This window comes from Melanerpes formicivorus, unplaced genomic scaffold (assembly GCF_026170545.1).
Source record: "Melanerpes formicivorus ecotype bairdi unplaced genomic scaffold, bMelFor1.0.p_v2 SCAF_151, whole genome shotgun sequence".
NCBI lineage: Eukaryota > Metazoa > Chordata > Aves > Piciformes > Picidae > Melanerpes > Melanerpes formicivorus.
This window is the reverse complement of record NW_027142503.1, coordinates 582,509-594,858: the sequence shown is the minus strand read 5'-3', so window position 1 is coordinate 594,858 and position 12,350 is coordinate 582,509. Positions and strand designations below refer to the sequence as shown.

Genomic DNA, 12,350 nt, shown 5'->3' with positions numbered 1-12,350 from the left:
GCAGCCACATATACAGCAGGAACCAATTAAACTATGTTTCTAACAGCTGAATGCACAGAGAGACAGTTGGTTTTGTTCTCGCCTGTGCTCTGATCTGTCAGCATCCTCCTGCACTGTTATGCAGGGATAGAGTAATAACCATGCTAGTACTCTGCCAATATGAACTGTCTTCCAACTGTGCCCTACTGAGATATGAACTTGCCCTCATTGCTTGTTTCATACTTTTACTGCCCTGTGGGTCAGACATCCCAATGACTGAATCTCTCTGGCTCTGTTGTAGAGGCCCTGAAATGTGTTGCCAATGACAGAAGTACAAAGCTTGACCTTAGCCTTTCATCGTCAGCAGGATTCAAGCAGTCTGTGTGAAAGTCTTTGGCACTCACCATTACTAAGTTATAGGGAGAAAAACAGATGCAATTTCTGACTAGGTGAAGTTTTCCTTGGGGGACCCATGAATTGTTTTCCAGCTGTGTCTGGGCTTATCTAGAAGAGCTTCATGTACCTACTGGGGAACATGTGTTAAGCTATGAATGTCCTACTGTGCTCTTCATGACATATTTTATGTTTAAACAGAGGCAAAATTTAGCAAGCAACTCTTCACTGCCTCATCCCCTGCTTACTTACAGTGATGATGTTTAGTATGTTCACATCCATTAGGATATCTCCAGAGGCACATAGCCTTTCTGATTTACACATCTGTTAGTGTAGCTAAGTTACAGTGAAGTGGGAGCCTTATCTAAGAAAATACTTGTGAATAGAAGATAGAATTTACCTAAGATATCACACTAACTTTTTTGTGGTATCACTGTACTTTTAATAAAAAAGCAGTTTAAGAATGACACTTGAGAATATTTTTCTCAGTTACCAGCCTCAGTTATAGCCAGATATATCAACATGCAATTCAGATTACATGCATATCAATACCTTGTTTTGTTCTGACTTTGATAGAAAAAGTGTTATCTATAGCTGTATGTGTTTTTTCCCAGAGATCATAGGTATTCAGATAAAGGTGAACTAAACTGATCTCTAGAATCATATATCAGAGGTCATGGGGGCTGTGTTATACCTCTGTGCAATGAAATACATAATTCGTCATTGTCAACTGCTTTAAACGAGGAGTGAAGATTGCTGCCTCACTTCAGACTGGAAAGCTTTATCTAATTCTGCTTCCCACCAGCCACTGGAAAAGCCTTATGTTAATGTATGGCAGTACTGGAATAAATGTGCTGTGGAGTTAGCTGGACTATGTGTCTATTATGTATTTGTCTATGAATCTAGGGAACAGGATGTGATGACCTTCTAGTCCATACACCCATGAATACACGTGACACAGAAAACAGCTGACCACCCACCCTACAGGCTCTGGTGACATGTGGGAGTGCAGCAAGTTAAAATGGAAGCTGACAGTGAAAAAAAAAACTGTGTTTTGCCTTGCCTTTTCTTTAAGGGATACTGCCTTAAGTCTTTGATCCAAACAGCCTGCTGAGGAAATATGTCTCTGAGCTATGATGAAACAGCACTAGGAACACTGCTCAGTTCTGGGTACTCAATACAGAGTGGTTACACAGTGATGGAGAGAGATAAGGAACCTTCATTTTTTTCCTTTGAGCACTCATTAGTAATGGTCTCTTGGGATTCTTTAGCTCTTTCAGGAATCAACTTATTTCACAAAGAAGCTAGAGGGAGCTGGACACTTTGGTGCCAGGCCTGGGGGCAACACCTCCAGAGTAATTCGAAATACTCTTTGATGAGAAATTGGGCTTGCTTCCGCAGGTTAATGAACTGTTTGTATGGCTTAGGGTATGTGCTTTCCGATATATTCTCTCTCTCTGGTCCCCTCTACCTATCTACTTACCTAACTACCTGCTTGTTTGTAGTGCAACAGCCCAGGCTGCATGTATAAGCTTTGTTTTCTAGGTTTCCCATTTAGACTCTGTTACCTTAACCCAATGAGATCTCTAGGTTTCTGTATTTGTTGTTTGGTTTTTCTAAAGCTGAAGTTCTCCCCAGCTTTTTGGAGGCTTGTTTCTAGAGCCTGCTTTTGCCATTTGATATGGACCATGCATACTGCATCTTGTGATGTTATTAGGGTGGGGAATATTGGTCCCTGTAGCCAGACCAAAGCTCCCTGAGAACATCACTCATAATTGTCAAAAAGCAGTTTTCCTGGTTCTGCAATACTTCGAAATACCGTAAAAAGTCTTAAAGTCTTTGTGTAGAATAAGATGCTATGTTACATTTGCTTAGTATCTCTGTACTTCAGTTATGTCCTGAGTGTCCCATGAACTTTTAGCATCACAGTGAATGTTGTACCACCCCTAAGCAAATGTGCTCAGAGTTGAGTTTGTTCTGTGGTCATTGCACATAGGTTCTTTTACATATTCATTGAGCAGAGACAGAGTAATGACTGTGTTCTGTTGGCATCTGTATCTGACACACCTAGTGATTTGTTTGCAGACTTTCCCACACCCTCAGAGGTGGCACTTCTAGTTTGGGTCATTTTTACCATGGCTGTGTCAGATGTCATTCTCTCTCCAGATATTTTGGATGTAGTTGATTGCAGCAGGGAGAGAGGACAACCTAAGTCTGCCTTCTGCAGATTACCTGAACTGCATGATTGGAGAGCACTACAGAAGAGGAGGCTCAGAGGAGACCTTATTGCTGTCTACAACTACCTGAAGGGAGGTTGTAGCCAGGTGGGGGTTGGTCTCTTCTCCCGGGTGGCCAGCACCAGAACAAGAGGACACAGTCTCAAGCTGTGCCAGGAGAAGTTTAGGCTGGATGTTAGGAAGAAGTTCATCCTAGAAGGAGTGATTGGTCATTGGAATGTGGTGGAGTCACCATCACTGGAGGTGTTTAGGAAGAGACTGGCTGGGGTGCTTGGTGCCATGGTTTAGTTTATTAGATGGTGTTGGATGATAGGTTGGACTCGATGATCTCAAAGGTCTCTTCCAACCTGGTTAATTCTATTCTATTCTATTCTATTCTATTCTATTCTATTCTATTCTATTCTATTCTATTCTATTCAAGCAATTGGACTATGTGATCATTGTAGGTCCCTTACAACTGAACTCTTTCCACTTCCTCTCTCTTCCTCTTCTAGGTGTTTTTTTTCTTGTTTGTTTGTTTTGCTAGCTTTTTTATTTTTAAAACTATGTACTCTCTACCCATACAGTAACAGTTGTTTTCTTTCTTTTCACCTTGATTTTTTTATCCAGCAGAGGAGTATGATAGTCCTGAAAATCTAATATGGGCCTAAGTAGCCCTCAACGCATTGAACCACTGGGCCAACACAGACCATCCATTTTCTTATTGCTATTTGGTGTCAGTTGGAGGATTTTTTTTTACACTTCTGTTTCATTGATGGTGCATCAAAAAATCTGCATGGTTATTAGTATTTTATGATTTTTGTTTTGTTTTGCTTGAACTGCATCAGCTATTGGAAGTCCTCTCCTGGAAAATCCATCAGAGCTGACTAAGAGGCCTCTTGGCCAGTCTGCTTTGCTTAATTTTGCTGAGCCAAGTATTATCTATTGTGAATGCAAGCATTGAAGGTAAGGCAGAGTTTTATTAACTCAGGGAAACAAATGAGTCGTAGATGGAAGCTATGCTGCTGGATAGGCTAATAATTATAGGCTTCAGACTTCACAGGTTCCAAAAGCTGAGCAACCTCCACCTTGCTTAATACTTGGATGGGATATCAAAGCATATACAAGCAGTTTAAAAACATCGTTTAAAAACATTTATCAATTTTGATCTGGGTTCAATATTAAAATCTGAGGATTTTGATATTATATATCTGAATTTCTTGCCTGTGTTCCACAATCCTTTTGAACACTAAACTAGTCATCTTTGAGGAAAGGATTCAAGAGTCTAGACTATTAGGAAACATAATTAAGAGAATGAAATAACAATTATAGTCATTTTTACCTGATTTAATAAAATGTATAGTTCACATACTTATTAGGTATACTAAGAATGGGACACCAATATAGCTGTCTTTGATTAGTGGTTTCTCTCTGTCTTCTGGCTGCTTCTTTCTGACTCCACAAAGACCATTAATAAACTGCCCTCATCCAAAAAAATGTTAATGTGGAAGGTGCCTTGGACCCCACCCAGTCTGTGACTGAGAGTTGTGTCACACTGGGCCAATCAAAGGACCACCTTTACAAAAATATTTGTTAGCTGTGGATTCTTCACTTGTATTCAAGATCTATATGGTTTATGATGTCACACAAAACCCTTCAGTTGTAGCAGATTTTAGCTTTGACCTGTAAGGCTTTTCTTTTCTTTTCTTTTCTTTTCTTTTCTTTTCTTTTCTTTTCTTTTCTTTTCTTTTCTTTTCTTTTCTTTTCTTTTCTTTTCTTTTCTTTTCTTTTCTTTTCTTTTCTTTTCTTTTCTTTTCTTTTCTTTTCTTTTCTTTTCTTTTCTTTTCTTTTCTTTTCTTTTCTTTTCTTTTCTTTTCTTTTCTTTTCTTTTCTTTTCTTTTCTTTTCTTTTCTTTTCTTTTCTTTTCTTTTCTTTTCTTCTCTTTTCTTTTCTTCTCTTTTCTTTTCTTCTCTTTTCTTTTCTTCTCTTCTCTTTTCTTCTCTTCTCTTTTCTTCTCTTCTCTTTTCTTCTCTTCTCTTTTCTTCTCTTCTCTTTTCTTCTCTTCTCTTTTCTTTTCTTCTCTTCTCTTTTCTTTTCTTCTCTTCTCTTCTCTTCTCTTCTCTTCTCTTCTCTTCTCTTCTCTTCTCTTCTCTTCTCTTCTCTTCTCTTCTCTTCTCTTCTCTTCTCTTCTCTTCTCTTCTCTTCTCTTCTTTTCAGAATTTTTGAGCTACTACATCACCATTTGTCTTTAAAATGCATTTTGGGTACACAGGCATTTAACCATTTACCCAGGGTCACAATGACAGTCAGGCTCCAATTTATGTCATAAATAGGTGTTCAAGAGGGGATTGGACATGGCATTTGCTGCCATGGTTTAGTCATGAGGTCTGTGGTGACAGGTTGGACTTGATGATCTTTGAGGTCTCTTCCAACATTGGGGATTCTGTGATTCTGTGATCAGAGCTCCACAGAGCAGTTCCCAGCTCCTAGTATACAAACACATATGACAAACTGTGTAGCTGCACCTTCAGAAATGGGTCTTGACTTTCTAAATGAGATTTAAACACATATGCTTTCATAATAACAACTATCTCTACCTATGCAGTGGACTGCCAGTTGATTAGGATCTGCTGTCCATTGCTGAAGTAATCTCTTCCATTCTAGTGATTGTTTTTAAAATATCATGGCTTAAGAATTGCTTGGAATGTCCCTTCTGTGATGGCTTGGCACTGACTTACCTGGTTGCAGAGGAAGAGGCAGTGTTCTTGGGTTTATTGACTGGCTTTGCACCAAAGAGGTAGGTGAAGTATGCAGCAAGCCCTGCTTTTTTATATCCAATTCAGTAAACTTAAGGTTACCTGAAAACCTCAAGAGCTGTAGAAAGCAACATGTTGGACAGCAGTAAAGCCTCATCCTTCCTTGCAGTGTCAGCTGAACTGGCTAGGGAGTCCTGGCTGCACCTTTTCACAAAAAACCAGTTGCCTCCCTGAGCTCTCATTAGCACACTCCAGTGATCAGGGTGCACTGTGCTGTGCAAAACCTCCTATTTAGTGACATGGTTGATTAGTTAGGGTTAGGTGATCGGTTGCACTTGATGATCTTGGAGTTCTCTTCCAACCTGGTTGATTCTGTGATTCTACAATTCTGTGATACTTCAAGAATAATGTAAGGGTTTTTTTTCTGAGGTCTAAGCATGATTTGACTAATGGTCATTCAGAGCTGGAATAGAAGCAAGGCTGGAAAAGTGGGCTAAACATTTTTCTCATTTGGCTGAGTTGTCTAAACACTGGAGAGTAAGATGAGCTCATGCAGAGCCTTCTAACATTGATTCTGAGTCAGTCATTATTATCCCTCTTTTAGAGAGTACAGTGTCAGAAACATGAATTGGCTTGCCCATGCCCACACGGAAATGCACACCTCGTGTCAGCATTACAACTTGGTTACTCAGAAGCACGCAGATGTGCAATGCGTATTGCACTTCTTCCCACCCTTACTTGCTGTAAAGACTTCTTGCAAGGGCTCAGATGCATACTCTTTGCTCTCTGGCTTCCTTTTGTGAGTTTGTTTGCTCTCTGTGTAATTTTCTTTTAAATATAAAAGTCTTCATGAGCAAAGTAATGTTTTTCAGTGTGTACAGTTTCATTATCCGTCTAAAATACAGTTCCTTGAGTCTGATAAAGTTTGTGCCTGTAGAGCTTCCTGTTGTTGGCTCTCCTGAGTAAACCAGTACACACTGGTGGAAAGTGAGAGAGGGCATTTGAAGATTTCCAGAAATAGCTGAAGGAGGTATTCCTGGCCATAGCAAAATACAATGAGAGAACAATAAATTTAAATTAAACTAGTAAGTTCTAAGAGGTTTAGAAAGCTTTAGGTTGCTGTTGAGTTTGAAACTTACATTTCTTGTCTCCTGACAATTTATGAACGCCTTTTCCTCTCCCTAGATGTTGGACGTAACTGTTTCTGTTAACTTCCCTATGGCCTGGAGCAGAATTTGCAGGCCCTTTCCTTTAAAGCCTTTGGAATTTACATAACCCTGCAATTGTAGCAATGCAAAATGTGGCTCTGGTTACAATAACAAGGGTTTAGGGAACGCAGGGAAAGACTGTAGCGGCAAGGCATAAAAGCAAAACAAACCCAAACTGTACATGCTGTTTTAATTTTCAGCAGCCACGTGAGAACTGTCCTCCAGTTACTGGCTATAAATAAATCTCTGCCATCATAGGAAGACAAAAAAAAAAAAAAAAAAAAAGGCAAACAGAAACAACCAACCCACCCCCCCCAGCCAAAACCCAAACAAAACCCCCAGCCAAACCCAAATCAATTCACATTCCTCCCAAATTTTCTTAAGGTTATAAAGAAATAAAGGAAAGGTAAATATTTCAAAAGCAGAGTGTGTGTTTTCTGAGGAATGACACATTATAACTCAAGGAAGTTGATATTTGCATCAAGTGATGTTAGATCTCTTTATCTGCTCCATCTCTACCAGCTCTTTTGAGAAAATCACTTATGACTTCACATGGCTAATGTGCCAGGCAGTGCTTCTTAAAATTCCCAGGCTTCACTGCTTTAGTGTCAACTGAGGCAGGAACTTTCTTTGAGATGGATGAGGACTACAGAGAAGCATGCTTGTTGCTTCTTGTCAGGTGTTACTTCGTAGTTCTGCTACATGTTGTGTTAGGAAGATGGGGATGAGAGTCGCTTCATTGCATAGTGAGGTGCTGTAGCACTGACAGATACGGACATGAATGCAGAATCAAATGGCTACTCAGTAGTCCAGAACTAAGGATATTTAGTAAGTATAAGGACAGACTGAGTCATGAAGTAGGAACATAGGGAATGATAACCTTTAACAGAGAATCCTAGGGTAATCAGGACCATATGACGCTATCACTACATTAATGAAATGGAAAAATTTAGTTGAAACTTCTTTCTAGAAAGGTAAAAATCCAAGTTTTAAAAGGTGGCCTAATGTGTCAGTGTGCTGAATGCCCAGGTGATGACTGCAGCCTAGGAAAGAAATATCAACACCAGCAAATAGGGAAGGATCTGTGGTTTGATGGAAACTCATTTAGGCAGGCTCTGAGCAATGGGCATGAGGCCTCTGTAGTGGTTTGAGCCTTAACTGAGAGTTAAAGGCTGAAATGGGGAAAAGGCTGAGAATCTCTTCCCCACTTCCCCCCCACCTCCTCCCTCCAAACAGGGAGAGGGAAAAAAAAAAAAAAGGTAAGGAGCAAATCCACTAAGCAACAATCTGGAGTCAGCTTGGAAGTAGAGAGGCAAATAATTTTTTCTTCAAATATAACAATAACAGGGACAAAAAGTTCACAAGGGCAAGGAACAAGAATGGATGGGAGGGGGACAGAAAAGAATTATACAAAACCAGTCTTTCTCTGAGGAGGTGCAGAGGCAGCAGGGAGAAGGGTCAGGTCCGGCCACGTGGCTGAGGATCAGGAGGGCAGCTGCTGTAGCTCTCATCCAGCAGAGGCAGGAGCCAAAAAGGAGATCCAACAGCTATGAGGTCCTGCTTTTTATACCCTTGCTGGGCAGGGAGGGGGGAGTGGAACAGACTCAGCTTTCCCAGGGGGGAGACGCCCTTCAGGGAGTGTAAAGTACCCGCAAGCCCTCCACCCTGCTTTCTTCTTTTGTTTTCAGAAAAAGGTGTTAACCCACCACAGGCCTCCCAGAATGGGATGTATTTGAATTTGTGTGTGTTCCCTGGTAAGCATAGGAAGGATAAACTGCAGCAGAAGAGGAGCCTGATGTTGCTGTGGAATTTGTCTCCACTGTATGATAATATCTGCTTGACACTACCTCATCATAGCGATGGATGATGAGCCAGTTGTGAACTTGTTGGTCAAGATTAGTGAGCAATACAGCAATGCTTTGGTGGATGTCTATTACCAATTGCCTGTTTAGAATAATTAAAGCAGACCTTCTACAGAGAACTGGAAGAGCCTCATGATCACCTCAAATCTGCTGGAAGGGTAACATAGCAGAGCACAAGAAATCCAGGCGGTTTCTGGAGGGCTGATGGCTTCCTAACACAGGTATATGGATGAGCTGAATAGAGGATTCACTCTGCTGGGCATGGTATTTACAAACCAGGAAGAATGGGTTGGGAATATGAAAGTCAAGGGTAGGTTGGCTGCAGTGACCATGGGATGGTAGAGGTCAGGATCCTGAGAGGAGGGAGCAAGACAAAAAACAAGATCATAACACTGGATTTCAGGACAGCAGACTGTAGGCTGTTGGGGCACCTGCTTAAACGAATCTCACAATACACAGCCCTGGAAAGAAGAGTTGTCCAGGACAGAAAATTGATTTTCAAGTATCACTTCCTGGATGTTCAAGAACAGAGCAGAAAATCAAACAAAGGAGATAAGCAATTTGATCCTGACTAAACTCAAACATAAAAGGGAAGCTTACAAGAGGTGGGAGCAGGGTCAGGTAACCTGGGAGGAATATAGAAAGATCTGAATGTGTAGGGACAAGATAAGGAAAACTAAAGCCTACCTGGATTTGAACTTTCTAAGGGACATAAAAGGCAAGGAAAAGGGTGTCTAAAGGGAGATCAGCTGCAAAAGAAAGATGATGGAGAAAGGAGACCCAGTGCTGAGTGGTCTGGAAGATGTGGTGACAAAGGACTCAGGAAAGGATGAAATACTCAAGTCTCCTTCACTGTGGTCAAGTAAGCACTTCCTGAAATCCTAGGCTTCTTAGACCAGCAGGAAAGTATGGGACAAAAAAACCTTACTCTTGATAGATGAAGGCTGAATTAGAGAATATTTAAATAAACTGGACAAATAAACAAATCAGTCCCTGGAACCTGACAGGAAACACCAATGAACACTGAGGCAACATCTAATGTCATTCCGAAGTCACTCTTGATTAGTTTTAAAAGGTTGTGGCCGCATGCGGATGTCTCTGAGGACTGGAAAAATGCAACTGTCACTTTTATCTTCAAGAGGGACAAGAAAAAGTATCTGAAGCACTCCAGATTAGACAGCTTCATCTCAATCCCTGGGAAGCTGATGGAGCAAACAATTCTAGAAACAAGAGTTGAATATGAGTTTGAAATGTACCCTTGTGGCAAAGAAGGCAAAAAGCCTCTGGACTATATTTGGAAAAACATTGCCAGCAGCTCAAGGGAGATGATCCTTCCTCTCTGCTTAGCATTGGTAGGGCATATTTAGACTGCTGTATCCAGTTCTGGGTTTCCCAGTGCAAGATAGATGGTTATATCAAAGAGAGTGAAACAATGGGCTACAAAGATGATGAAAGGGATGGAACATCTGACATATGAGGAGAGACTGATAAACCTGGGGCTGCTTATTCCTGGTGAAGGGAAGGCTTGAGGGAATTTTAATAATATATACCTGATAGTGGGGAGGGGGAAGTAAAGAAGATAAAGGTGGAGCCAGATGCTTCTTAGTGATGCCTAGTGGCACTTGATGGAGTGCTTGGTGCCATGGGTTAGCTGTTTGGGTGGGTTGGATTGGTTGATGGGTTGGACACGATGATCTTGAAGGTCTCTTCCAACCTGGTTTGGTTTATTCTAATAATAAAGGTTTATTCTAATAAAGAAGTTTTTATGAGCACAAACTGAAAGAAAGGAAATTCCATTTAAACACAAGAGAAGACTTTCTTAACATGGTCATGATCAAATACTGGAAGAGGTTATTCAAAGATGCTATGGAAGCTCCATGCACAGAGATACTCAAAACCTGACCATCTAGGGCCCTAGGCAACCTTCTCTAGTTGAGATATGACCCAAGCTCCCACCCACCTCCTCCAGCTTTGAGCAGTGGATTTGGAGCAGGTGGTTGCTAGAGGTCTCTTCCAACCTGTTGTTCTGCACCCTGTGATAGCTTAACTTTTTTGTTTTCACCTTCCCCCCCTGCCATGAATGAGTCAAAACAGCTCAGGAACTATGATCACAGCTGGCACTTACTATTTTGGGACAAGTACTATTTGGGATGTGATATCCCACATCCTCTTAAAATAAGTTATGCCAGAACAAATATCAAGAGTTGTGTTGAAAGGTTTTGGTGGGGATTGGTAGAATTGCCTCCTGTGTTATATATAATTTGAGGTTGAGTAGAGGACTTCACTCTCTAATGTTTCTAATGTGGTAACTTTCACCAATATCAAATTCTTAGAGAAGGAAAAAAAAAATAATTAAAAGAAAGGCCTGAATTTGTCCACTGTTGATAGATCTGTGTTAAAATTGATATTGTTACTTAATTGGAAAATGGGGTTAATGAAAGGAAAATAAGGTCTTGTGTTTCCATTATTCAACAAAACCCTGCAAGTTTGTGTGAATAATCTTCAATCACCCGTGGAGAAATTGACAATTTTAATGATATTTCTCTCAAGACAGCTTAGTTAAATGCGTTGGGAAGCAAACAAGGAAAAGGTTGCTTCAATGGTATTTCCTAAAAATGACAGTACAGCAGCGTTTTGGAATGTCCTAGAGCACAGTCATTTGGTTTTAATAAAAAATAATTACACTCCCCTCCCCCCCAGCAAATTAGCTGAATGATAAAAGGGAATAATTCAGAACAGATTTCCTCCTAAATCCTGGAAGTCATCTGTCTAGAGCAGCTGATAGAAAGCAAATAGCTCTGTATCAACTGAAATATGTATTTGTGCAGACAAATTTGTTTCTTTTTCACTTCTGATCCTTATACTTAATGTGCAGAGTAATCAATTAACAATTGATATACACTGCAGATGCAATCAGTGTTGAAGATACAGTGGTACATGTGGGATACTCATTGAATTTAATTCTAGAACATAAGAATAGAATAGAATAGAATAGAATAGAATAGAATAGAATAGAATAGAATAGAATAGAATAGAATAGAATAGACCAGACCAGGTTGGAAAAGACATTTGAAATTATGGTGTCCAACCCATCATCCAGCTCTATCTAATCAACTAAACCATGGCACTAAGCACACCATCGAGTCTCTTCCTAAACACCTCCAATGATGGTGACTCCACCACCTCCCTGGGCAGCACATTCCGATGACCAATAACTCTTCCTGGGAAGAACTTCTTCCTAACACCCAGCCTAAACCTCCCTTGGCACAGCTTGAGACTGTGTCCTCTTGTTCTGGTGCTGGTTGCCTGGGAGAAGAGACCAACCCCCTCCTGGCTACAAACTCCCTTCAGGTAGTTGCAGACAGCAATAAGGTCTCCTCTGAGCCTCCTCTTCTCCAGGCTAAGCAACCCCAGCTCCCTCAGTCTCTCCTCATAGGGCTTGTGCTCCAAACCCCTCAGCAGCTCTTCTCTGGACATGTTCTGGACATGTTCCTGCTCCTCCTGTTCCTGATACAGGCCGGGATGCTATTTGCCTTGTTGGACACCTGGGCACACTGCTGGCTCATATTCAGCCAGCTGTCAACCAGAAACCCCAGGTCCCTTTCTGCCTCACTACTCTTCCACCACTCTGACCCCAGCCTGTAGCACTGCATGGAGTTGTTGTGGCCAATGTGTAGAACCTGGCACTTGGATGTGTTAAATCTCATGCCCTTGGACTCTGCCCATCTGTCCAGCCTGTCAAGGTCCCTCTGCAGATCTCTCCTACCCTCTAACAGATCAACACCTGCCCACAGCTTGGTGTCATCTGCAAATTTACTGATGGTGGACTCAGTGCCTTCAATTAAGAGAACTGTTGAGAGCAAAGAAGCCTTTAAGCATTTTTTTGCCTTTATGCACTTTCTTGCCTTTACATGCACACATTGTACCTGCTACCTG

The 12,350-nt window shown here is 41.1% G+C and overlaps 1 protein-coding gene across 1 annotated transcript in view; it reads left to right on the top strand.

The window, feature by feature from the left end:
- Positions 1-12,350, top strand: part of DAAM2 (dishevelled associated activator of morphogenesis 2) — a 245,122-nt gene that overhangs the window by 8,531 nt on the left and 224,241 nt on the right. The window lies entirely within an intron of this gene.